This window comes from Psittacula echo (genome assembly GCF_963264785.1).
Source record: "Psittacula echo genome assembly, chromosome: 5".
Taxonomy (NCBI): Eukaryota; Metazoa; Chordata; class Aves; order Psittaciformes; family Psittacidae; genus Psittacula; species Psittacula echo.
Genome location: NC_137739.1, coordinates 72971190 through 72995196, shown reverse-complemented (window position 1 = coordinate 72995196; position 24007 = coordinate 72971190). Strand labels below are relative to the sequence as shown.

At 41.6% G+C, this 24007-nt stretch overlaps 1 protein-coding gene across 2 annotated transcripts in view; it reads right to left on the bottom strand.

Annotated features, from left to right (window-relative positions):
• The window catches only part of NUMB (NUMB endocytic adaptor protein), a 102160-nt gene extending 81413 nt beyond the window's left edge, over positions 1 to 20747 (bottom strand). For both annotated transcript variants that reach the window (XM_080618782.1, XM_080618784.1), the window contains exon 1: positions 20688 to 20747. The gene's annotated coding sequence lies outside the window, so the exon portion shown is untranslated. The remainder of the gene's footprint in view (positions 1 to 20687) is intronic.
• Between the last annotated feature and the right edge of the window lie 3260 nt (positions 20748 to 24007).

The window sequence follows — 24007 nt, the reverse complement described above, 5'->3', positions numbered from 1 at the left end:
AGGTGAATACTGAAGGTTGCAAGAGACAGCAGAAATTACCTCAGAACATGTAGGCAGGGGAAGCACCATCAGCAGTCCACTCACAATGCCTCCTTCACATTTAGCACTGAAGTACTACCTGCAGTTTGGGTCCCCACATTTTAAGGGAAGCTTTGTAATATCAGACCTTCACATGCCACTCCCACACACACATGAAAACTGAGTTCTTAATGCTCAGGTTAATTGACTTCTGAAACATGCAACAGAAAATTAAGCAACAACTAGATCATAATCTAAATGACAAAGACTTCAAACTTCTTTTCATCTTTTGCTTTCTTCTTGCTAGATCAAGTAGCTGGCATTTGATAGTGGACTAATATTTGTAGCTTACTTTTAGCCACTGGAATAATCTGCCAAAGCATATGAGGAGAATCCAACATCTGAAGTTTAATAAAAAACATAAAGAGTGTGATTTACAGAGCAAGTTATAGTTCAAACAAAACATGGCTTAGCTGCTTTAGGTCTACTTTGTGTAAGTTTCCACCACAGATGTTCACTGAAAGAAACTGTATGAAATTGTATTGTGTCTTATTCTGAACTGTAAAAAAGGTTGACCTAGTAACAGATTTGCCATTAGACTACATTTGTTTAGTTCAAGATGGTGCCTCTAGGAAAGAAAATGAGGAAGACAGAGACTCAATGTAAACCTTATCTAAGCATCGAGAAGCTAAATGTGGTGATGTTAGTGGATGTCTGCATACCAGAAATGAGACTGGTTGCATTTGCCACCTTTCTCTCTTGAAAAGGAGCTGCTGCGGTAGTGAAGGCAGAGACCCAAGCTGAGATACTAGGTGCCCAGTCACTAATGCCTGTATGCTCACCATTCACCATTTGTTATGGGTCCCCCACTACAAGAGATACTGAGGTGCTGGAGCAGGTCCAGAGAAGGGCAAACTAAGCTTGTGAATGGCCTGGAGCACAAGTCTGATGGCAAGCGGCTGAGGGAACTGGGGTTGTTCAGCCTGGAGAAGAGAAGGCTCAGGGGGTACCTTATTGCTGTGTACAACTACCTGAAAGAATGGAGCCAAGAGGTGGCTGGTCTTTTTTACCCGAGTAGTAAGTGATAGAACAAGAAGTAATGGCCTCAAGCTGCTCCAGGGGAGGTTTAGACTGGATATTAGGAACAATTTCTTCACAGAAAGGGTGATCAGGCATTAGAACAGGCTGCTCAGGGAAGTGGTGGAATCACCATCCCTGGAAGTGTTCAAAAACTGTGTAGACATTAGTGACATGGTTCAATGGTCGCCTCGGCATGCCTGAAGATGTGCTAAAATACATATTCCACACCATGGAGCTTTCTAGAACTATGGAATGAATGCTATGCTTTGCTGTTAAAGAAATAATAGTCCTTCTAACTCTATCAAGATGAAGAGGGGATACCACAAGGCAAAGTTTGGTTTTTTTTTCCTCCGGAGGGGAGGGGAAGTTTTAGCAGCTGTATTATCCAAGAATAGACAATGCTAAACATGGGACTTGCTTTTGCACAGTCCACTATTTGCTGTCTGAATCAATACACGGAGACAGACTCTCATAATCTAGGACAAAGGCAGGCTGAGCTACAGGGTACATATTGTCCTCTGCAACAGAGCCTGGGTCCCACCCAAGTAATCAGCCCAAGCCCACTGCTCATAAAGCCAAGGAGCTACAAAGTTATCTCACAACCTTCATGTTTCTCAGGGGAGCCAGGCCAAGCACAGCAACAGCCCCACATGAGTCCCTGGCACTGGAACCACACTGGGAAATGGGGATCCACAGGGTCCCAGCCTAGCTCTTCTCCAAGCAGCCCCTCTCACTTCCACTCACCCCTGCAAAAAAAAGCAAAACCAGACTAGGAAGCACAGTGAAAACACACAGCCAGAGCAGCTCTACAAAAGGCAGTATTGCCAGGAGAAACCCAGCACGGACCAGCAGTTAAAGAGGACCAGAGCGGTACTATAGCACGGAGGGTCTGCTCAGTACAGAGCCAGCTGTTGTTGGGAACTGTAATTCTGCATGGAGTTTGAGAGCAGCAGCTGTATTGCTTCCTCAGGCCGGCTGGGATCTCACAACACTGCTGGTTTGGATGCATAGTAATAAGCACCAGCCAACAGACAGACCTTGCAGGATCCAAGCTGACTTTGCACCTATTACTCAGCAATCCAGAGAAAAATCCCAAAACAAAAGCAGGTATTACTTATACTTAGGCATTACAAAGGGTCAGAAACAAAACAAAAAATCATGTCTTAAAGGCTGGATTTGGACCCTAAGCTGACACAGGCCCTCTCCGGTATAATCAGCAGGCTTCAAAGTATGACAGCTACTCATAGCTCAACATAGCAGGATTGAGTTAACAGCAACCTGTAGCTGATCTTTTCAGGAAGTACAGAGGATAACCTACAACCTGCAGGTTTGGGCTTTTACTCCACTTGTATCAACAACATCCCTGGTAGAGTATTTAAAAAAAACAAACCAACCAACCAATCAAAAAAAAAAAAACAAAAACACCCCAAAACATAACAAAAAACAAACAAAAAAAACCAAAAAAAAAAAAAAAAACCCACAAAAAAAAAACCACCCCACAATACGATCACAACCCCACCCCTCCCCAAAAAAAAACACCAAAAAAACCAACAACAAAACACCACACAAAACCACCACCATAAAAAACCACACATACACAAAACCTCAAACCAACCACCTAAATTTTTACAGTTTTTCAGCATTGACAAAATCTGTTCCACTTGAAACTTCCCAGTCAACTATAATTAAGGCACTGTTAACACAAAGCATTGAGAAGAGGTGAAACACAATTTTACCAATGCTAGGAACTGTTTCAGTAGACCTATATAAGCTATTGGGAGTCAAATGGTAAATGCTAAATTAAGTCTATCTTCACTTTTCTAGTTTGTGGCTGTAATAACACCAGTAGTTTTTCCTAACACTGATAGTTTTTCTACTAGGTAGACTACACAGACTAAATTTAAATCACATTATACAGATTACTATAAACCGCATTTCACACTTTCATCTGGATTTGGGCAACATTCTCCCCCAGTTATTAGAGCAAACCTTTTAAAAACTTGAACCATTATACTGACAGTTTCAAAGCAACTGATGTCTGTCCTCATTAAAATAATTGAGGAAGAAAAGCAGAAAAAAATTGCTTTAATACATATTTAAGTGAACACTTAATTGGAACTTGGTACTTTTTGTTGTTACTAACAATTACTAGACCTTATCTTAGTCCTGATTCATTAGAATATACATTTGCAAGAACACCCAGCTTAACAAAGCAAAAGAAACCTGTGAGAAATTTAGTCTATTCTGTTCTTGACACCTAAATTGCCTCCAAGTTTAAAAGCACAATAGGAGACATAATGAATGAATACAACCAGGTTTGCACCTTCCCTGTTTAGTATGTCTCAGTTACCTTTTATAGATTATCCTTGTGAAGAACAATCTGCCTCCACAACCAGATACAAGCAAGGAGATCCTCCATTGCAAGTTCTTTGGGCAACAGTGCTAGATGTAAGGATGTCAAATATCAAACTCCTTCAGTATCACCACATTACCCAATTTCCAAACATATACATCCTTTTCACTACTGCTATTATTTTTAAGTTCTGTTTTGTGACCAAAAGCTGTATGAAGCATAGCACAAAAGACTAATACAAAGCTTATGTAGAGATGGAGACTTCATGTTTGTTTGGTAGCAGTATTAAGACAAATAATGACCTCTAAAATCATCTTACTCATCCAAAAAGCATTCTTAGAAGTTGATATCAGTTGTTAATAGTCTAACTTTCTCAGTGCTTCTAATATTCTTTTTTTTTGGGGGGGAGGGGTATCAGCTTGCATTCAGCCTTCTGTAGTTGGAATTTAAAAATTACCTTTGAGAACTATTAATTAGCACTTGTGATTAACACTGCCACAGTGCCAGCAGAGTTGAGGCTCAGGAGAGAAACTAGAAATGGCCATTTTCCATCTCTATTGCTAACTGACCCAAGATTTCCTTGGCAACCTGGCTGAAATTGTTAGACAAAGGATTCCTACAGACAAGGCTCCATATTTTAAGTCCTCTCAGTTGAAAAACAGTACCCAATTTCAGTCATCATTATTTTCCAGCTTACCCAGCATTTAAGAGTCATGTTGTCTGCTTCAGTGGATATTCCTTCACTCTCAGCAAAGCCAGTCACAGAGAATTTCTGGGTATTCTGCATTTTAACACAAATTCTAATTGTTAGATTAATCATGAACCCTGCTAAATTTATGAGCCTGAAAAGCTTCAGTTGGCATGACTGAACTAACTGCAAAATGAAATTACAGACTTGTGACTTATCGCAACTGAGATGCTTCCCTCACTTTCATATCCAGAATTGATTTTGAAAGAATCACGGTAGACCTTGTGGCTCCAGCATCAGTAAAGGAAAAAAAAAAAAAGAAAAAGAAGAAAAGTAAATATATAAATAAAATAAAATCAGCTTTGCAAGTCTCCTCTTTTTAAATCGATAGTCCTCACTGTGTACTTGCAACCTCTAATTACTTAATTTCTTGGGTTTAGATTTTTTTTTCCTCCTTGAAGTATCTTTTGAACACACTCTTTTGTCTACAGGAACTAATATATTTTTTAAACTCTGAAAACAAAAAGAGATCAAACTTAAAATAAGAGTGTGGGAGGAAGAAAAAGCTTGTCCTACACCTGCCACCCCAGGATAACGGCTTCTGTTAACCTAGTTCAGGACTTAAGAGCCACAAGACACAACATACCTTGAATAGCAAGAGATTTAAAGCAACACATTCCTCCACTCACATTGCTAGTACTTCTTTGGTGCAAACACTATTATCTTTGTGCTAATAAAACAAACAATTCCACTGGAAGATAACTGTGCACTGAGTCGTCCAGTGCTTTTGCAGGAAGATCCTCACTGGCACAACTTGGCCAGAGGCCTCTACAGCCTGTAGGTTAGCAACTGCTCTGAAAGCAGCACCTGATCATTGACCCACGGCAGCAGCAGTCAGCAAGTCCTCCTGAAAGCACTCCTGGGATCAAGAGGAAGGTTGCTAATGAAAACAGCAAGAGACAAGAGCTGGAAACCATATCCAGGTAAAAGCTTCCTCTTAAGCTTTGCCTGTTCTGAGCAAGCATGCCTCACTAAGAAAGAAGCAGGAAATGTGTCATCTACTCAGCATGAAAATGTGCCTTTCAAGGATAAGATCTGCCCTTTTAAGTTTTCTCTAAATTTTAAGCTTTTAAGCTTTCCCACTTGAAGAATAATGGGAAACTGGGTTTGACAAGAAGAAAATTAATTTTATTCATGTTAAGTTTTATGAAACAAGCACAAGAGAAAAAAAAAAAAATCTTTCAATGTCAACTTTTAAAAGGTGGACTTCTTCCAGACTATCAGAATCAAACAAAAACTGCTCTCCAAAAGCCTCACACAGTATTTCCACTAATACACATTCTCACTTTGAAGATTCTCTGCCTTTTTGCTAGATCAATTTGTTAAATGCTTCACTTTGAAACAAACCTGTTCATATTCATAGCAAAAAGCTTGTTCTGAGAGAAGTCACATCAGAAGAGATGTAAAGTCAGAATTTGAAATAACTGCTATCAAAATTAAACAAGTTGAATAAACTTAGCTAGACTGAAGACAACTCACCAAAGGCAATTCATTCTCACTATAATTTAAGAAAATTACATGAATTACATAAGTAATCATTTCAGAAGGAAACATCAGCAAATAACTTGGATTATCAATAGCTTTCATTACCCTAATACCTCCTTTGTATTAAACAGTACTCCAAGGCATCCATTATTTATATTTTTCCTCAAGGCTCAGACTCAGGTATCTGATTAAGGTAGGACTATCTCCATCTGTAAGCACTACTTTCACGCTTCACTTTCAGGCAGCCCACTCTGACACCTACCAGAAGAACCCCTGTGCCCACGTATAAACTAGTTCACAAAAATGAAGGTACCAAGGAATTAAAAATAGTTTCACAAAACAATGCAGGAGTTGCTTGCCAAATTCAGAAAGAAAGAAAATCTTAACTTAGCCTCCAGCAAAACAAGGAAGAAATACCTGGTTCTGCTTTGCTTGGAACAGATAAAGCCTCTTGACTATAAAAATCTGAATTCCTGTGTAGACACAGAGATTTACAAATTACTAGAACTAGTAGAGCTTTTCTAGAAACACCAGAACACCCAGTTTTGAAGACACCATCATACAAATAACCTCTCATTACTTTAGGCATAAAAATAAGATTTATCCAATACACACATACAGCTTATTGGACCACCTTTACAACATAAACACACAGGAGACTCAACAATTCCACTCTGCAAAAAAACAACTCAAGCCCAGATAACATCTTATCAGCAAATTACTAATACTAACAAATTCAGCAGCACTTAAAGCCAAGACTAGGAATAGATTAGAGTGTTCAAATGGCAAAAGCATCCGGACTTTATAATGGCACACACAGTTCCGCATCCACCATAAAACTGAACCTACAACAGTTATATTGGGAAGTTTGGGGTAAAACCAGACTCCTTTTAATAAAATCAAAGCACACATAATCCCATTGAGAATGTTCTAGATCAGCTGTCCTCATCACAGAACTAACCAAACTGGGAAACAACAGGTACTAAACTCTGCCTATTTAAAATTTACTATTTAAATTTTACTGCCTATTTAAAGTCAGACTTGCACACAGCAGTGCTCCATCGGCCCTCTCCTTTAAAGAAAAAGAGACTGCAAACTGTCAAAGTGGGAAAATTCCACAGAAATGTTAATGATGAAGTATTAAGGTATAGCTGAATAAACACTGCAGGCATTTTTACTAGGAAAACGATGCTTAATATTCAGTTTCTTCTCCAAAGTTACATGTAACATGCAAGTTTACTTCAAAATAACTTTTAAATACAGTGATTACTTGCCGTTTAGCATCAGAGAAGTTGGCTGAAGCAGACTGAAATTAAACACTTCCTCCTACCCAAATAAATTTTACTGAGTCTATAATCATACAACATTTCTTTCATGGCTAAAATTCTTTAGCACTTCCATAAATACAAGGTGTTTATCCCACTAATAACTGGTCCATGTGATGAATTTTCAAACTTAACTGAGCTCAGCTATAGTTTAGGTTTCCTTGCACGAGCTATTTAACCATTTATTCACCTCACCCGCTGAAATTCTGTACTCTTGGCAGACCTTGTCTGGGGATTAACAGCCCAATAATCAGCTACAACACTACCAGTCCAGATGTGGGTACCTGGTACTGCCACATCCTTTTACTAGGAAGGTAAGTGGTAATTAACATTAAAGGTCCTGTGTTGATGCTTCAGTAACACAGAACACAGTAACAGGGTGACCATGTCACAGCTCTAGCCTGTAGCAGGTTAGATACAGTGAATCAATGGTTCCACATCTTTAAAAAGTGAAATACAGACTTTTACAGATTGTACTGAACAGTTAGAGCAAGCGGCTGCACCTATGCTCCCTAGTGCACACAGAAATACAAATTCCCATGTGTTTGATGCAGCCTTTTAGAAAGCAAGAGCTGATTAAGTGAAGACATTTCAGAAATATATAAATGCTTATTTCCATAGAGCATCTGTCTCAAAAAACCAGTGCTCAGAGATCTGTATTCCAAGAGGTGGATCCTGAAATAAAGTTTCCTAGGCAGACTCTGCAGACAAGTGACGGAACACTGGAACAGGCTGCCCAGGGAGGTTGTGGAGTCTCCTTCTCTGGAGACATTCAAAACCCGCCTGGACACATTCCTGTGTGACCTTATCTAGGTGTTCCTGCTCTGGCAGGGGGATTGGACTAGATGATCTTTTGAGGTCCCTTCCAATCTCTAACATACTGTGATACTGTGTGATACTGTGAAGAGGTTCTTCCTTCCCCTGAGAAGCAGAGACAAGAGCAGGCAACAATGGGGTGACATGAAAACAGCTATTAAGGACCCAAAAGCAGTAACATCCTTTCTCTCACAGCTTGAACCTTGCCATTGCTGAAGATTTTGTGTAAGTGAAGTTCTCATGCAAGCACAGCACTTGCTCTTTCTAGTCATGGCTACACAGCTCAGGCATTTGACAAACCTTCTCAAAGCTGGTAGGTCCCCACTGCTACTTTAAGGTCTCTTCCAACACAAACCATTCTACAATTTGACCAAGTAGCCCTCATTCAAAGGAAAAACCCACATATACAAAGTAGGAGTACTACATCCATACACTAAAGAGGAATAAAAGTCCCCTACAGTACCCAAGTTGGTCCTTGAGAAGGGGGGCCTGACAACTGGGCTTGACAGGCATGCTTGTCCTTGGCTCACCTTCACCTCTCTCGCCCAGAGCATCTTTTATTACTTTTGGGGGAAGGGGGGGGGATTTGGGGTTTTTGTTTGTTTGGTTTTTTTTAGTTGTGTTTGTGTGATGAAATAAAACATTTCCCCCTCAAAAAGTGGAAACACTGTAATTTTTCACAGGCAACTCCTTTTTAACTACTTGGTGCAACTTCCCCCCACAAACCACACAATTTATTTTACTCTCCTACCACCTCAAAAATCATTAGCATGCCACTTCCACATGGCAATCCAAGCTAGGTTTAACTAGCTGCAAATTATCTTCTCTGTTCCTTGCACTAGAGAACCTGAACTGATATAAACTACAATCCCATCATATATAAGGTCAGGTCACAGGAGGTAGTTGTACCAATCCAGCTGCCCATTGGTCTCCCTAGCTCCCTTTACCCTTTACACCATCATTTGCCACACTACTCCGAGACAATCCAGCTCATCAGAGCATTAGAAAATGCTCACTTTTTGGTGGTTTCACCAAATGGTCATGGCTTACAAAAGAGTCAAACACGAAAGATACAACAGAAGCACACAGTGGGCAACAAGACCAGTTCTTCCAGTGGCAGGTTAAAAATTCACAAGATATCCAGGGCCACCCTTAGACATCCTCCGTAGTGCCACCAACAAGATCAAAAATACTTGTCAGTGAACAGGACTTTGGAAATACATTTTTGAGCTTACAGCTCATACACTCATCTGTTTCTCTGAATATTGTAACACTGCCTAGAGGCACATCTACCACCTCCTCCAGTGGTATTTTAGAAAGAATGACCTATGAACCACAGAAATGTTTTAAACTTCAAAAGAGGCTTACAACCATAAATCCTAAGGGTTATAAGCATCTTGCAGCTTAGAGTGTGGCACCTTAACCCTAGAAAGTAAGAGGATTCAAGTCTCATCTCTGTGTTTTATTTGCTACCCTTAGCAATAAATACCCTTTCTTTGCAATGAGATTCCTGCATTCTTAACTTTCCACCACACTCCACACAGGAGAATCAAAACATGATTCATAACCCTGAGTCTGGCATGCCAAGAACCTAAATGTTACTGTTGCAAAATTTAAGCCTTCTGGATTTAACCCCATATAACCTAACAGCAAATAGATCTGTAGGACAAAATAAAAATTAAGCCAGATCTTACAAATCTACCTTTCACTAAAAGAAGCTGCACCATGTGCCTTGAAGTTTCTATGGGAGAAGGTTGGAGAAAATAACAGGGGTGGGGAGGATCCATCAACCAGCTTATTCTTCAACAAACCTGTCCTGCATCATGGATATTTTAGTTTGCAAAATCAGCAGAGAATTTGCAATTTTCTTCAACATCCGTTACTTTCTGTGTATCACAAGAATTCTATTTTGAACAAGTCCTACACACTGCATCTATTTCACTGACTGAGCATAGAATGATACTGTCTGTACAGCATAGATCTGATACTGTCCTGCCTTTCCCCTGTCCTGTTAACCTGAATTTCTGATATTCAGATATTCCATCAGTCAGTTAAAGAAATTTTCTGCTAACTGCTTAAAGACCAATTGCATAGTCTTACTACAAAATAAAGGAGAACTTTAAGCACATGAAACTATTCTCATCACCTTTCAGATAAACCCAATGTGGTATTTCTATCCCAAAAGGAAGAGTCATAAAAAAAAAAAAAAAAAAAAATCCTATATGTATATAAAGAACATCCGTAATTTCGCTCTGGACAAGACTCAGCAATATGTTACAATCTAAGCAGTAACCATCTCACACATTTTCCAGGCGTCTGATCTCAAATGTTTCCAAATACATTAGAATCATACGAAAATGTATATTAATGACAGTGCTCTTGGTTAGGTCCTTTATAAATGTTACTGGGACTAAGTCTTGTGCGGGGGGTATGGGAACATGAACTCCTATCTTCAGGAAAGTAAAAACAACTTCTAAATTGCATTAAAGGAAAGAATTAGCATTAAAACCCAGGAACTTCCATAACCCAGTTCCAGATTTAAAACAGCAGATAATGAATTCCCCAAAGAAAACACAGAATTATGCACTATCTAATTTAATACAGTAATGCAGCTTGCCTTAACACTTAAATGAGACTGATATCCATACACTCCATACCAACATTACTAGGGGAACTTCACTTAGGGTTTTTTTAACAGCCTACTGGAGCTAAATAAGTACTCATTAATAACACCTGACATGGCAACTGATGGTTTGTATTTAAAAGATGAAAACAAGACCATCCTTGCTCCTTCCCTAAATTAATAACTGTCTTCAATCATTCTGAGATGCCTAAAAGAAACAAGCACTAAGAATTACCAGAATTTAATAAACTACTTTGCTTAGATCTTAAGAGCTATTAAGTCCAGAGTGGAAGGGTTATTATCAGTTTCACATAAACAGCTGTTAAGAGAAGCAATTCCCAATGTATTTTGCACTAGCACCATTCCCCACTTTCTGAAAACAGTATGTCCCAAGAATAAGTCCTGCAGCGTTAAACCAGTGCTGTTTACTGGCCCTGCCAGCTATACATGCCTTAGAAATGCTGCATCACATGGTAATCCAAGGAAACATCACTTTAAAACACAGTTTTCAGCCATGAACTGCTGGTGGTATCCACAAATGCCACAAAGCCTATCTGAAAGCAATTCCTGGAAGATGGAATTAATCCCGATTTTCAAAATACTACAGCTATAGCCATTTCACACCTACCACAGAATAGCAGTACTCAGGATCTGCGGGTGATATGACGCAAGACTGGCATATGCCAGTCTCTTTCCACCGAAGAAACTATGACAGCAATTCACAGTAGACTGATCTACTATCTCTGCACAGAATTAGACCGGATGCAATGCCATCTCAAATAGATGACTCAACAAATCATTACCTATTTCGTAGAGATAAAAGCAAATGTAGTTGCAGCTACTCAGTTTTTATACATGTGATACGTCTCACAGCAGAAAGACACACAGGAGAAAATCAAAAGACCATCTTTGAAATCGGAAAGGAAGCTTATACAGAATTTACCTAGACCAAAAACCTAAAGCAGTAAACTGAATAATAAGCCACTGTTTATGTAAAAGCCACCTTAAGAGGACTCAAGTAAGCATGTTTGTACTTTTTTAGATATAATTGGAGACAATGTGTGAAAAGGAACAAAAAAAGCCAATCCCATAGCCTAGCTCCATGGAAGAAATGAAATTTTACATTCTTTGCAGAAAATGTGAAGGAAGGAAAATTTTAGAACTACTTCCCCCCTCCCCCCCCCGGTAACTTCATCATTAGCAAGACAAACTGTACCTTCACAATCACGTCATTAATAATTTTAGCCCTTGTTGACATTTTGCCTTCACCAATTGGTTCAATTTTCCACTGGATTTAATACCATAAAAAGCAAGACATTCACTCAATTACTACCACTTACTTATGATTAGGGGGCTGCACAGCTTTTACTTGCAGAAACCCCTGCTTCATGGGCTATTACGTATATAGATACACTATATCAGGAGCAAAGGCTAAGACAACAAGCAGAACCCAGTTTGTTCAATAACATCTTGGCATCTACTAGAAGCAGAGAGCAAGACAATGTGGTAGTAGTCAGGCGACCTACCATCGCTGATGGATTCGAGATGTGTTCTCACCTCTGAAACCTACGTCCTACTGCAAGACAATCAGCAGTTAGCTGCTCACGTAAAGAGAGCTACAGATGCCTGTCTACTAAAGAGGCACAGAGCCATCATTACCTATGCCATATTACTTGCAGCCTCTCCCCAGTGCTGAGATCACTCATGCATCTAGAAGAAACTCCAGGGAAAGAGCTCCTGAATGCATAATCTTCACCTCAGGTGGCACCTTTTGAGGGTGAGGGAGGAAGGCATGCAGGACTATTTCTGAATCGTACTAGCTCATAGTTTCATTAGCCATATGTACCAGATCCATGTCACTTACTTTTAGCAACAACATAGCCCCTCTGTTCTTTCTCCCCCACCCAAAGCTTCAGTGCTAGCACTTACAGAAGTGAAAACAGGGAACCAATCCTACTGAAAACAAACCTGGAAAAAAGAGAGCACTTTTATAATTTATTCAGTTCAAGAAAGTATATACAAACAGTCCTGGGATGCTAAACTGCCATTTAGTGCAAGAAGCTTAGCCATTATCAGACACGACTGGAGACAAGTCACAGTCCAGCATCTCAAATTCCAGGATACATCCCACTTCCAAAAAGTTCTGAATAGCTGAATTTTTTTTTCTTTTCTAAAATACGAAGATTAAAGAGAGTAACAAACTATCAAAGCAACTAAATTTCTGTGGGTGAGAGAAAACATCCAACAGAAGAAGGCAAGCCACTTTGTAGAAAACTTTTCTTTTCTAGCCAAGCAACCACTCATTCACAACAAAACACCACAGTACATTATTAGAAATTAAGACAGGAAATTGAGGAATAAGGAAATTAAGGCAGACTCAGATGCTCAGACGGATTTTCATCCTGAATTTCCTCAAAAATAATTATTTTGATCAACTTTTTTTATCATCCTTCAGATTTTCAAAACTAGAATACCACTTTCACAGTTCACAGCACCTCACTGTATTTGGTGTATCTGCATTTCTACCTCAGCACCGAGTGTCTCAGATGAAAGGAAGAACTAAATCTACAGTACCAGAATAGCAACTTAACAGTTGTTAAATTAATATGTAGTAAGACAATTTTTTTTACTTGAATGATAAATATTTTTTACTCTGTAAGATTTGCAGAATTGGGTCCTTAGCTTAAAGTCAACAGATATTGTAGGCAAACAAACCATGTTGTCTTTTTCTAGTCTCAGTTATGCTCCATGCATGATCTTGATCCACGCATAGGCAAGATACTAAACACTATGTGGATATGACTGCCTTGAGGACAAACTCTTGCATGCAACATAAACAATGTCCAAAGCAAGAGTTAATTACACAGAGAATAACCAATTACAACTGAAAATAAAACTGAAGTACAGGACCATGTGAGGTAATGGCCATGAAACTGTATTATATCATATGCAAATATAGGTCATTTCTGAGGTGCAGATTCTGTACTTCCAAGAATGAGGAAAACTTTTAGATAGTACTACACACACACCTTCTTAAAAGGGTGTACCCTACCCGAGGAGACGTAAAGAAATATTTATATATTTTGGCTGTTCACGTGTGTGCCAAACCAATCTTACCCTTGAATGCCTTTGAACAATTATAAGCATTCATACTGCAGTATTGAGGAAAAAACAACGACCTTATTTGGAGGATAACACTAACAGCGTTGAGTACTCGTTATGAAAATCCAAGACACAAAGGATTCAGGTTGGTAAAAAGGCCAAGAGAAAACCTGAAAATTATCTTGATGTACCACTGTGCTATTCCTGGGGACAGCACAAAAATGAATGAACTTCATTACCATCACATTCATTACAGACTGGTGGAGGAGACTCCAGGCCATCTAAGCTAGCAGGTCAGAATTTGCCCAGACAAATTAAAACCTGAAGGGGAAGGAAGAAAAAAAAAAAAAAAAAAAAAAAAAACAAAAATAGCACCACATAATGCTATTACAGACATTAAAATGAAATTATAAGTACACCATATTCAATATTAGCATGATGCACCTATCCAAAACACACCAGAAGTGATCAACAAGCATTCAGTGATTCTTCTATTTGCCAGCTGCATACTGTGAATCCAAGCATAACTAATATATGTAATCAACTATATAAAGTCTGATACAAAAACAACTACTCTATAGAAACTTCCAGTAAATATCCTAGCGAGAAGACACAGGCCAATTGAATCACAGTCCCTCATTCCCTTGCATAAGACTGGCTTTCTGCTACCAAGCTAAGAGAAATACACAGGGCTGCCCAGTTGCTCAAAGACTGAGGGGGTTTTTACAGGTTATGTTCTTTACATAGGAAAACCCAGGTATGACACAGTTGAGAGGTGCTTTAAACTAACAAATTGCCTCTGAGAAACAAACTCATGTCATTAAAATAAATAAATGAAGTAATCTTCATGTGTAAATAAACATGCACACAAATGTCATGACACTCTTTCAAAGCCACCCTGTGCAAATCCAGTTAAAGAAAGATCATATTACATAAGAGACGCTTTTCACATAGGCACTGTAACCTATACAGAAATAAGAAAATTTACAGACACAAGCAAAATTGAACATTAATATTAACTCAACCTCTGACAATGTTCAAGGCCTGTTAATACAAGAGAATATGCAATTAATTCTAACCATTAACTAGACTACTGATAATTTACTGAGGGGGGAGAGGAAGGAAAGAAACCCCCAAAAGCCATTATATCAGTAAATAACTGTTAAAATATGAAATGCAAAACCAACATCACAACTGAATCCTATAAAACCTGGTGTATGTAAGACCTTAAACCAAACACACTCATTCTTGTATATGGTATTTTCAGGCTGGGTTAGGGAATTTGATGCACAGGTGACACACATTTCAACCTGAAAAGCGATGACTCCACATAAATGCAGACTCTGCATTGATCAGGACTAAGAGGAAGAGCCTGAGCAGAAACCCTGGCCCAGCAAAAAGCACTAAACCTTCACTAGTACTACCTTGGTGACAGCTAAATTCTTTCTCTGGCTTTTTATATCAGATTAAGTCTCCCAGGCTTTTTGGAAACAACATCACATCTCATTTCTGTAAATGAACCATAGTCAGCAGAAATATAAACAGACTTTGATAATAAAATAGCCAGCCTTAAAAAAAAAAAAAAAAAAAAGTATATACTTTACAAAGGCCTGTTAGAAACCAGGGGGAAAAGCTGCAAAATCCATCTATACTACTGCTGCAACATAAGCCAGCCACAGCCGCGAGAGCACAGCCCTTCCGGCTCTGCAGCCCTACAGTTACAGTAACCTGTACAAACCAAACGAGTATCAACTTCTTTTTGTAAGAAAAAGTACCCACTGATTATTTTCCACAGAATTTAGGTTATTACTTGAATAAGAAGCAAATATTAGAGCAAGCAATTAGACAAGCCAGCAATTAAGTTTCATGGCTATTCACTTCAGGTAAACTGGTCTAGTGCTGAGTCCAGAACAACACACCCAAGAACAAAATTAGAAGATTACTGTTAAACACATTTAGAAGGAAGGAACATACTTGCTTTTCCCTCATACTGTGCAAACAAAGTAAAAATACAAATCCAATTATTTTACTGTTAGTTACTAAACAGAAGTTAGACCTGGCCTATATCATTTGTGAACCAAGTTTCTACTTGTGTCATTCCCGGTATGGGAAACAAATTCCTGTGTCTCCACAAATTTTTACTTCAGCAGTTGATGAATTAATGCCTTTGAAAGCAGACTATCCTCACTCAAAATCTTAAGTCAACACACAAAGATATCACCTAACTAAAGACCCAAGCATTCAACAGCCACTAAGCATTCACTTGCAAGGCAAACTGAGTAACTAGGGGAGTTCGGCAGTTACACACTCAGTGTGCCCATCAACAAACTGCAAAGCCTTGGAAAAGTCAAGGTACCTTTAGTCCTAGTGGATTATGGAAACAAGTTTAACAGTCTAAAATCAATCCACTGCTGAAAGTGGAGCCTAAACACAGATTCAAACTGCATTAATCAAGTTTAAACAATAAAAGTAGAAGGAAAGAGCGACCCTTAAGGTTTAGGGGTTTTTTCCCCCTAGAAAATGAACAGACTAAAAGTGGTCACATCTAGACTAAGAACAGCCAGCACACAGCAAGAGTGGTTCTGGCCAAGTGCACCAGTGTGGGGTTTTTTAGTAGCTTCAGTATTACTTGTAGCTTCTAGAACTGTGCCCTGTGAAGAAGCCCAGGCCAATGACCAAGTATGTATCTATGTAAAGCAGTTCTGGTTAAGAAACTCTCTGGGTATGCCCAAAGATTAAAGAATACAGATTACAATTCAATTCAACAGGAAGTTCCAGATTGCTGTTTCCTAGATGAGGAAAGGTAACAAGAAAAAAAATTATAAACTGTTCGATCCAAGTGGTGTTTTAGTCCACTGCATCTGAAAACACTATTTCACCTATAAGACTAATAACTTTGGTTCTGGCTTCAATATCAAACCCCACCAGCTAAATCTCGAAAAATCCTACATATTCAGCACTCAAACTCTGAAATGTAAAGGTGCTCTTGAGGAAAAAGTGAAGCTGCTCATTTTGGCATCTATATTCTTCTTTCAGACAGTTTCTCACACACAAATCATTTGTCCTGACACACTTTCAGTCACAGCTCTGCAGAAACAGAAGATATGTAAATTACTACCCAGAAACATCTTTAAGCCATGTAGTTACATCTGGTAACTACAGAACACTAGGACCCTATAAAGAATTGCTCTGTAACGATAAATACTGAACAAAGCAATTCAAGTTTTCACAGAGATATCTCCTACAACACACTTAAAAGGATTCTGGATGAATATGTAACTGCAGTTACACATGACACAATGCCATTTAAACTTCTAGACTGACTGCAGTCTATTAATGCTTGCAAGTCTCAGTCAGTAAAAAAGAAAAACAGTCTTCCTGATCTTGCTTGTTATGAGGGTTTTCTTCTTCCTGATGCAAGATCTCTTTTAATGTCACATCAGTTCAAAATGGGTATTTGATGGATCCCAGAATTAAGATGAGAACAAACCCTCTTCCAGACACAGCTGTGTCAGTCTGAGGTTACTCCACTTAGCCCATCCCTAGCTCCTCATCCTCCACTTTCTGCTGTTACCACCCACATCAACATGCCACCTGAGAAAAGCAGAACAGTCTCCAATTTATTTGAGGTTTTATTAGCCAGCCCAGCTTAAAACAGTTTGCTATAGGTCTTTGTTAACCCAGGTCATGATGGAAACATATAGTTACAGAAAAGCTCAAGGAAATTTAAATCAGAGCTACTACAGCCCCATCTCCCACCCCCTATCTCATTCACTTCAATAGGAAGTCCCGTTCCTACCCCCTGAGCTGGATGGTCAGCCAGTTCAGAAAAATGATGCAGCCAAAATGCAACAAAACGTAAAAGCAATTCATTACCAGCCTGATTAACTCCTTGACTTTGCCTAACTCGCAGCCACAAAGGCTTCCTTGCCAAAAGGGGAAGATGCACAGTCAAGAAGACGACAGGATCGCCACAGTCCCAGTTTAAGCTGCCAAGTTTCTTGATAAGCTTAGGCAAAACTAAAACAGAGCTGCTTCAGAAAAGCATGGTCATAGCCACCTCCTTTTCCTCCTCTGCGAGCAATAACATTAGCATAGCCATGAAGTCAGCCAGTTGATTCAACTGAAGCTCAACATTTTTCTGCACTACCGTTTTCAGCTGGATCAGCAAAGAACGCCTAACAGGGAATAGCAGCTCCTTTTGGTGAAAGCATCACCAGAGAAACCAAAGCTGCTCTGGTGGTAATGCAATGATGTGACTGTAGAGGATGTGTTAAATCTTAGCTTGATCAAGCTTATGTTTGGAATTCTGCACAAAAAGAAAGACAATACGCTTTAATGTCACTTAATTAAAATTGAGATCCCTGGGCTGAAAAAGTAACCTATAATTTTAATATATCTGATCAACATAAATTCCAAAAGCAAGACTAAGCCCATGATTTCACAATAGGTTAAACCTAGACTACTTGATAAGCTGGCAAAATGAAAAAGAATATAAATAACCTTTGATACCTCCCCCACAAAAAAAGAATGATCAGCAGTGTCAGATGAGTGCAGGGCCCTAAAGTCCAACGAGCTTAGGCTGCCAAAAGGATCTCTTACCTGAGAGATTCTGTAAAACATCTTTTCTAGAGTGAAGAAGATTTAATTTCTACAGTATTGGGGTGATTTTTTTTTTTTCCCCCGATGTTACGCAGCTCCACCAACATTACTAGTGGAATAAAACCAGCTATAGGTGGAATTCAAGAATCCTGCATGGTGCTGGAACAAGCTCAGATGAGGATGGGATACAAAAATCTGCTACGATACGTTTTCCTGATAACCCCTATTCCTTGGGAGGCAAGCATTTCTGCAAGGATTTTCACTGTCATTTCAGAAAGCTTTTATCCCACCATGCTCATTATGGCAGGAAAAAAAGTACTTGCAGATCATTTCAACACCAAGCAAATTACAAAATGTAATACTTAGATGTCTTTCAAGTCTCAGGATCCCAGCATGGCTTCTTGGTTTGGACTTTTTTCTTCCTAAATGCATAATGCTATCAGCTATTAATACAAACTCGGAGGGTTGGACAATACCAAGGTGAGAAGATAAACTTTTCTACTCTGTCTAGTTTACATGCACCTTCAGTTTCCACACATTTAAGAGAAGTAATAAATGCTGGAAAGCAATTCCCAGGCTGAAAAATAAATTTTCTGCTAATAAGGACTTAAATGGCTAATTTGAATTGTATTTCATATGTATACTTTAGGAGAACATTTCTTTGATGTGTTATGTTCAGAGTTCTGTAAATCCGAGTTTTCACTGAGGCTTAAAACCAACACCTTACTCAATTATAGATTAAAAAGAGCTTACTGTAGGATAACTCAGGCTAACAAAGGAGTTTAAGAACACACCTCATTCTTTTTGTTTGTTTGTTTTTTACTTTGTTCACATTTATCTTTTTTATTTCAGTCGTAAGATTTTTACTAAGGAAAAAAAAAAAAAAAAAAAAAGCAGCATTTCCACAGAGAATCGCCAAGAGATGAAGAAATGGAAAACACGAGCTGATGAGCAGAAAAACAATACTGTTTCTCTATGGTAGCTATTAACTTCTGCATAATTACAAAGACCGTTTTAGATGTAACCATAGATCAATAAGTCAAACAGAATTGATGAGTCAGAAATCCACTTAAATATTTACACTTTTTGCTACAAGCCCTACCTAGAGTAATAATGTAGCCAAACATAATGACCGTGCCTTCCATTTTACCCACTCTCCTCATTCGGGAGCCTATCTGGAGGGGCAAGGATATAAAAAATACAACAACAAAGCAAAACAAAGCCCCTCAAACCGTACAGTCGGGCACTGTTAACTGCTGTAAGTATCTCCTACTCCGGACAGCTGAATTAAGAAACATTGATATCAACTTTGAAACTAGCATAGCACAGAGAAATCAACCCAAAAGCTCCCTTCTTATTTCATAAACCATTAATGAGTAGGTTACATAAATCTACTGGACCGAAGGAGTTGTAGACTCGAGCTGCTGCAAGACATTAACTCTGCTCTGAGAGATGCATCCTTTCATTCTTCAAGACTGTTCATCTCCCTCAACGCAGTAAGTGTGTAAGCAATAAAAGGAGTTAGGCGCATTCGAAATAGAAGCTGCTTTTTAACCCCTCGTTATCTACTGGATACTCGTTATATACTGGAAGCAGAGCGGAGCGAAGAGCTCACCATCGGTGAGCCCTCTCCAGGCACACAGCAGCCCACCCCAAGCTCGGCTCCCTGTTGCTCTCCAATCCCCCCGGCACGCCGCAGGACGACCACAACCCGGCCGCCTGTTCCTTTGTGCAGCCTGGCGGGCTGCTGTACAGGCTGAAAGGGACCGGCGGAGCCACGAACTGAGTAAAAAGAGACGAGTTTCGCTGCTTACGGGGCCCTTTTCCCTACAACTCCCGCTGCCAGACCGGGTCATCAGCGCCCCCGCCTCAGAGCCTCGTCCCGGCGCCTCCCAAACTTCACAGCGCTCCAACCGCGGCTCAGACGAGGCGGAGGATTTCGGGGAAGCCCGAGCTTCGCGGAGCCCCGACGCCCCCAGCTCGCTCCGGCGGCCGCACGCAGAGCCGGGAGGCGATACAAAGCGCCGCGTACGGCTAGATCCAGCCCGGGAGCGGCCGCGCCAGAGGGACTCTCTGTCTGAAACCTGGTCGCGATTCAAGGCCTAGGAGAAACCGAAGGCACAGGCAGATCCAGGAGAAGGAGACCAGGAAGCGGCAGCGCCCCGGGGGTCGCTCCTCTAGGCCGGCGGTTCGGTCTTCCCCCCACGGCCTTCGCCCAACGGCCGCCCCCCGCGGGCTCCACCTGCGCCGGGCCCCCGCCCCACACCACCCCACCCCGGGGATCGCGCCGGGGCCCACCTCACTACCCCCCCGGGGACGGGTACCGGAGCGCGCCGCCGCCTCTCCCCAGGCCTCACATCCCCTTCCCAGGGAACCACCACACACCCTCCCCGGCCCCCTCAGGCTTCCCCCGCGCCCGCCCCCCCCCACCCTGCGAGGCTCGCACGACACCGCCACACCCGGCCGCCGCTCCAGCCCCTGCCTGCCTCGGCCAAGGCCGTACCCCACGGCACAGTGCGGCCCAGCTACGCTCACCTTCTGCCCACAGCTTCCTGCCTCCAACACCTCCTCAGCCGCCCGTCGCCACCGAGCAGCACCGCCGCCGCTCCCCCCAGCACCGATTGCCCCCGCCGCCCGCCACGCCCATTCCGGCAGCCCATTGGCCACCCACCCACCGTCCAGCCTTTGGATTGGTGAGAGGAGATGCTCGTCAGAACTCTGACCCCGCCTCTCTCCGCCCACGGGTCCCGGGTGTTTTATTCACGCCGGGGTTTTGATGCCCCCACTCTTTTGCTGCCGCTCCTGATTGGCTAAAGCGGTTAGAGCAGTGTCCCAGGATAGGCTGGCGGAAGTGTCAGCTGCGGTAGTGGGCCCGTACCCTCGGTGGTAGGTTGCGCTGGGGAGGAGGAGAGCTGGGGTGCGCGGCCGTCCCTCTGAGGGGGTCAGGGCAGAGGCCGCTCCGGCCGGTTTCCCGTTGGTGCTCTCGGTGGGGATGTGCCTTTTTCCACAGAGCGGCTCGCTGCCTGTCTCCGGTGTGGATCCGGCATGAGTCTTGGGTCTCGTCCCCTCACAACCGTGAGGCGGCTCCCGGGCGGGTAGGGCCGCAAGGCAGAGCCCCCCTACACTGGGGTTCCGTTCTCCGAAGCTCCAGCTCTGTGACGCCGCGAGCTGAAAGGAGCCCCGCCCCACTGCCCTCCGGAGGGCTCGGGGGCAGGCGTCTGCTCAAAGCGTGTTACCGGCACTGTCGCGGTAGGGACTTTTCCCCACTGCTCTCGTAGAGCCCCTTCGCAGAGGAGCTTGTCTCCCACAGGCCCAGCCGCAGGGCCCGGTGCCACCACGGTTTCCCCCAGTAAATCCCGCGTGGTCACTGGCGCCTTCCCCAGGGGCTGCAGTGAAACGTGCTGGTAATGCCAGCTTTCCAGGAATCGCTAACATAATGTCCTCCAACAGCTAGAGGCCGGGTTTACAGGGAAAACGCGAGCAGGGTCCTCTCTCTGCTGTGCGTTAACTTCCATGATTGGGGCTTTCTGAGATCCAAAATGTTCTCGGGTTTCCTTCATCCCAAGAAACGCAGCTGTGCCTCCATTTTCAAAGCGGAGGCAGTACCAGGTGCTGGGTTCAGCAGAGAGGCTGCGCTTCAAAGGGAAGCTACCCAGGGGAATCCTCTGCATGCAGCACCCGTGTGACGGTGCTACGCGCCTTGCCCTGAACAGTTTCCAGCATGCGTATTTCCAACAGCTGCCTGCCCTCACCAGACTTTCAAGTAGCTCCTTCATTCAAAGTGCAAGCCAGAACAGTTCCTGCAGCACTCAGCTAAAAAAAAAACCCAACCAACCCCCCCCCCCCCGCGAAAAAAAAAACCAAAACAAAAAACAAACCCCAAAATCCTCAGGAAATTGAAATGCAAAGATTACATGAGGTTTCTCTGCATCATTATCTTCTCTCTGCATGCACCACCACCCCCTATTCCTCTTTGTTTCCAAACCAAGCAAAGAAACAGAGCAAGAAAAATGGGCCTAATGTTAACTGGCAAACATCCATAAAGCAACTGAAATCAGTGGGAATTTCAGAATATTATGTGCAAAAACCAAGCTCACCTAGGAGGTGCTGGGACAGGATGAACATGACACTGACTCTGAGTTTCAGATTGATGTGCTCTGACCCCTGAATCATCCCTTGTTCACTAATGGATGAACTAAGAAGAAGATACCATTTTTTTATTCTTTTTTTTCTTTTCATCTGTATGCATGTTCCTCTGCTTGGAAAGCAAAACTAAAGCAGAGAGCTGCCTTCCCTCTCACAGTTGTTACCCAATTACTTTCAGACTGCTGCTCTCAGCCAGCAGCAGTACAACACAGCTATGTTGGAGCCAAACGTTCCAAAATGACTAGACAGACGTTTCTACCAGTCCTGAGTTTCCTTCTGATTTTGTGAAAACATTCCTGACCTGGCATAGCTCTTAAAATACCACATTCCCAGTAGCTTCAGCGTAACTCTTCATCTTACTCAGTCTTTGGATTTCTGACAAAAATTTTATAAAACATGACGTCTTAAACCTTAATTTCTAAGAACAATTCCTGTATTATGGTGTCCTACTTCCCAATGAAATGTATTTTAGGGCTGGCAAAGAAAAGGCCAGGACATGCTACTGTAAATAAAGTTCTAATATATGCTTCAGCTATATATGGCTTTTACAGATATTTTTTAGATAGCTAAATTGACTTGTTGCCATTACCGCTTCTCTGCTCAGCTACTAACTTGACTTTCCTGTATAGTCACTGGTGACCAAAGGGAAAAGGAGCTGCGGTGAGAAAGGAAAGGAAGATGACCCTAGAGGTCACTGAGCTGGACAAGCTGAGCATCTCACACAGCAAACTGCACATTCACAATGCTGCACTGCGGGTCCAAGTCTATTCTGTGCGGTCAGTCTTCCCACAGAGTTTACATGTGATGGGGGTAAATTAATTCTCCAAGGCCTGATACTGGAAGCAAGACTTCAAGGTGCTTTAATCCTTTGGGATAACAAAGAAATGGGAGAGACTTCACAGCATTCCCAAAAAACCCAACCCAATTTCCAGATTTCCAACTTTTCTTCAAGCCTGAGAATGGGGCTCTGTGGGAAATACGCAGGATTAATGGGCTTGGCTGTCTCCTGTCATGCCCACTTACTTCAGTGAGCAGTGCCTTTCTAGCGGAGATCCTTCTTGGTCTGAGTGGGATAGCAGGATAGCATGCCATCCCCTAAGGACCTGAGAGTATATAACATATGCATTCATGATAATGCAAACTCCTTATCCTCATTGCAGTTACCCAGAGGCTTAACATCATTCTCCCCTATTGGCTATCTAAAACAATGTCAGTGATTAAATCTCCCTTCTCTAATCACACTGTAATATTATCCCTTCTAGGAACAAGCCATACCAGTATAAATACTAAAACATAAGCATTTTTATGCTGCTATAACTGTGCTTACCCAAAAAGAATTCCATTTTTCTGACAATACTGGTAAAATGAGCACTGAAAATGCTCAAAAATCCTTCTAGAAGGTTCCATGTTGTCTAGTAGCAACACAAATTTGCTACGGGAAGCAAATAAGCAAGTGCCATTTGGGCTTTCTCATATCATGCTCTGACCAGATCTGAACAACATGGTTGCTAAACCAAGACATCCTGTTTGCACAATGTTTCCATCTCGGTAGTGCTGCGTCAGAGGTGAGCAAGCAGTTTCAGAGTACTTCAGAAATACTTCAGTATAGGCAGTTTTTACAGGAGAAAAAAAAAAGAAAAAAGTAAAGTCTTTGGCAGGGCTTTTGAAAAGGAGAATCTTACAGAAGAAACAAATGTTGCACGGTGCTG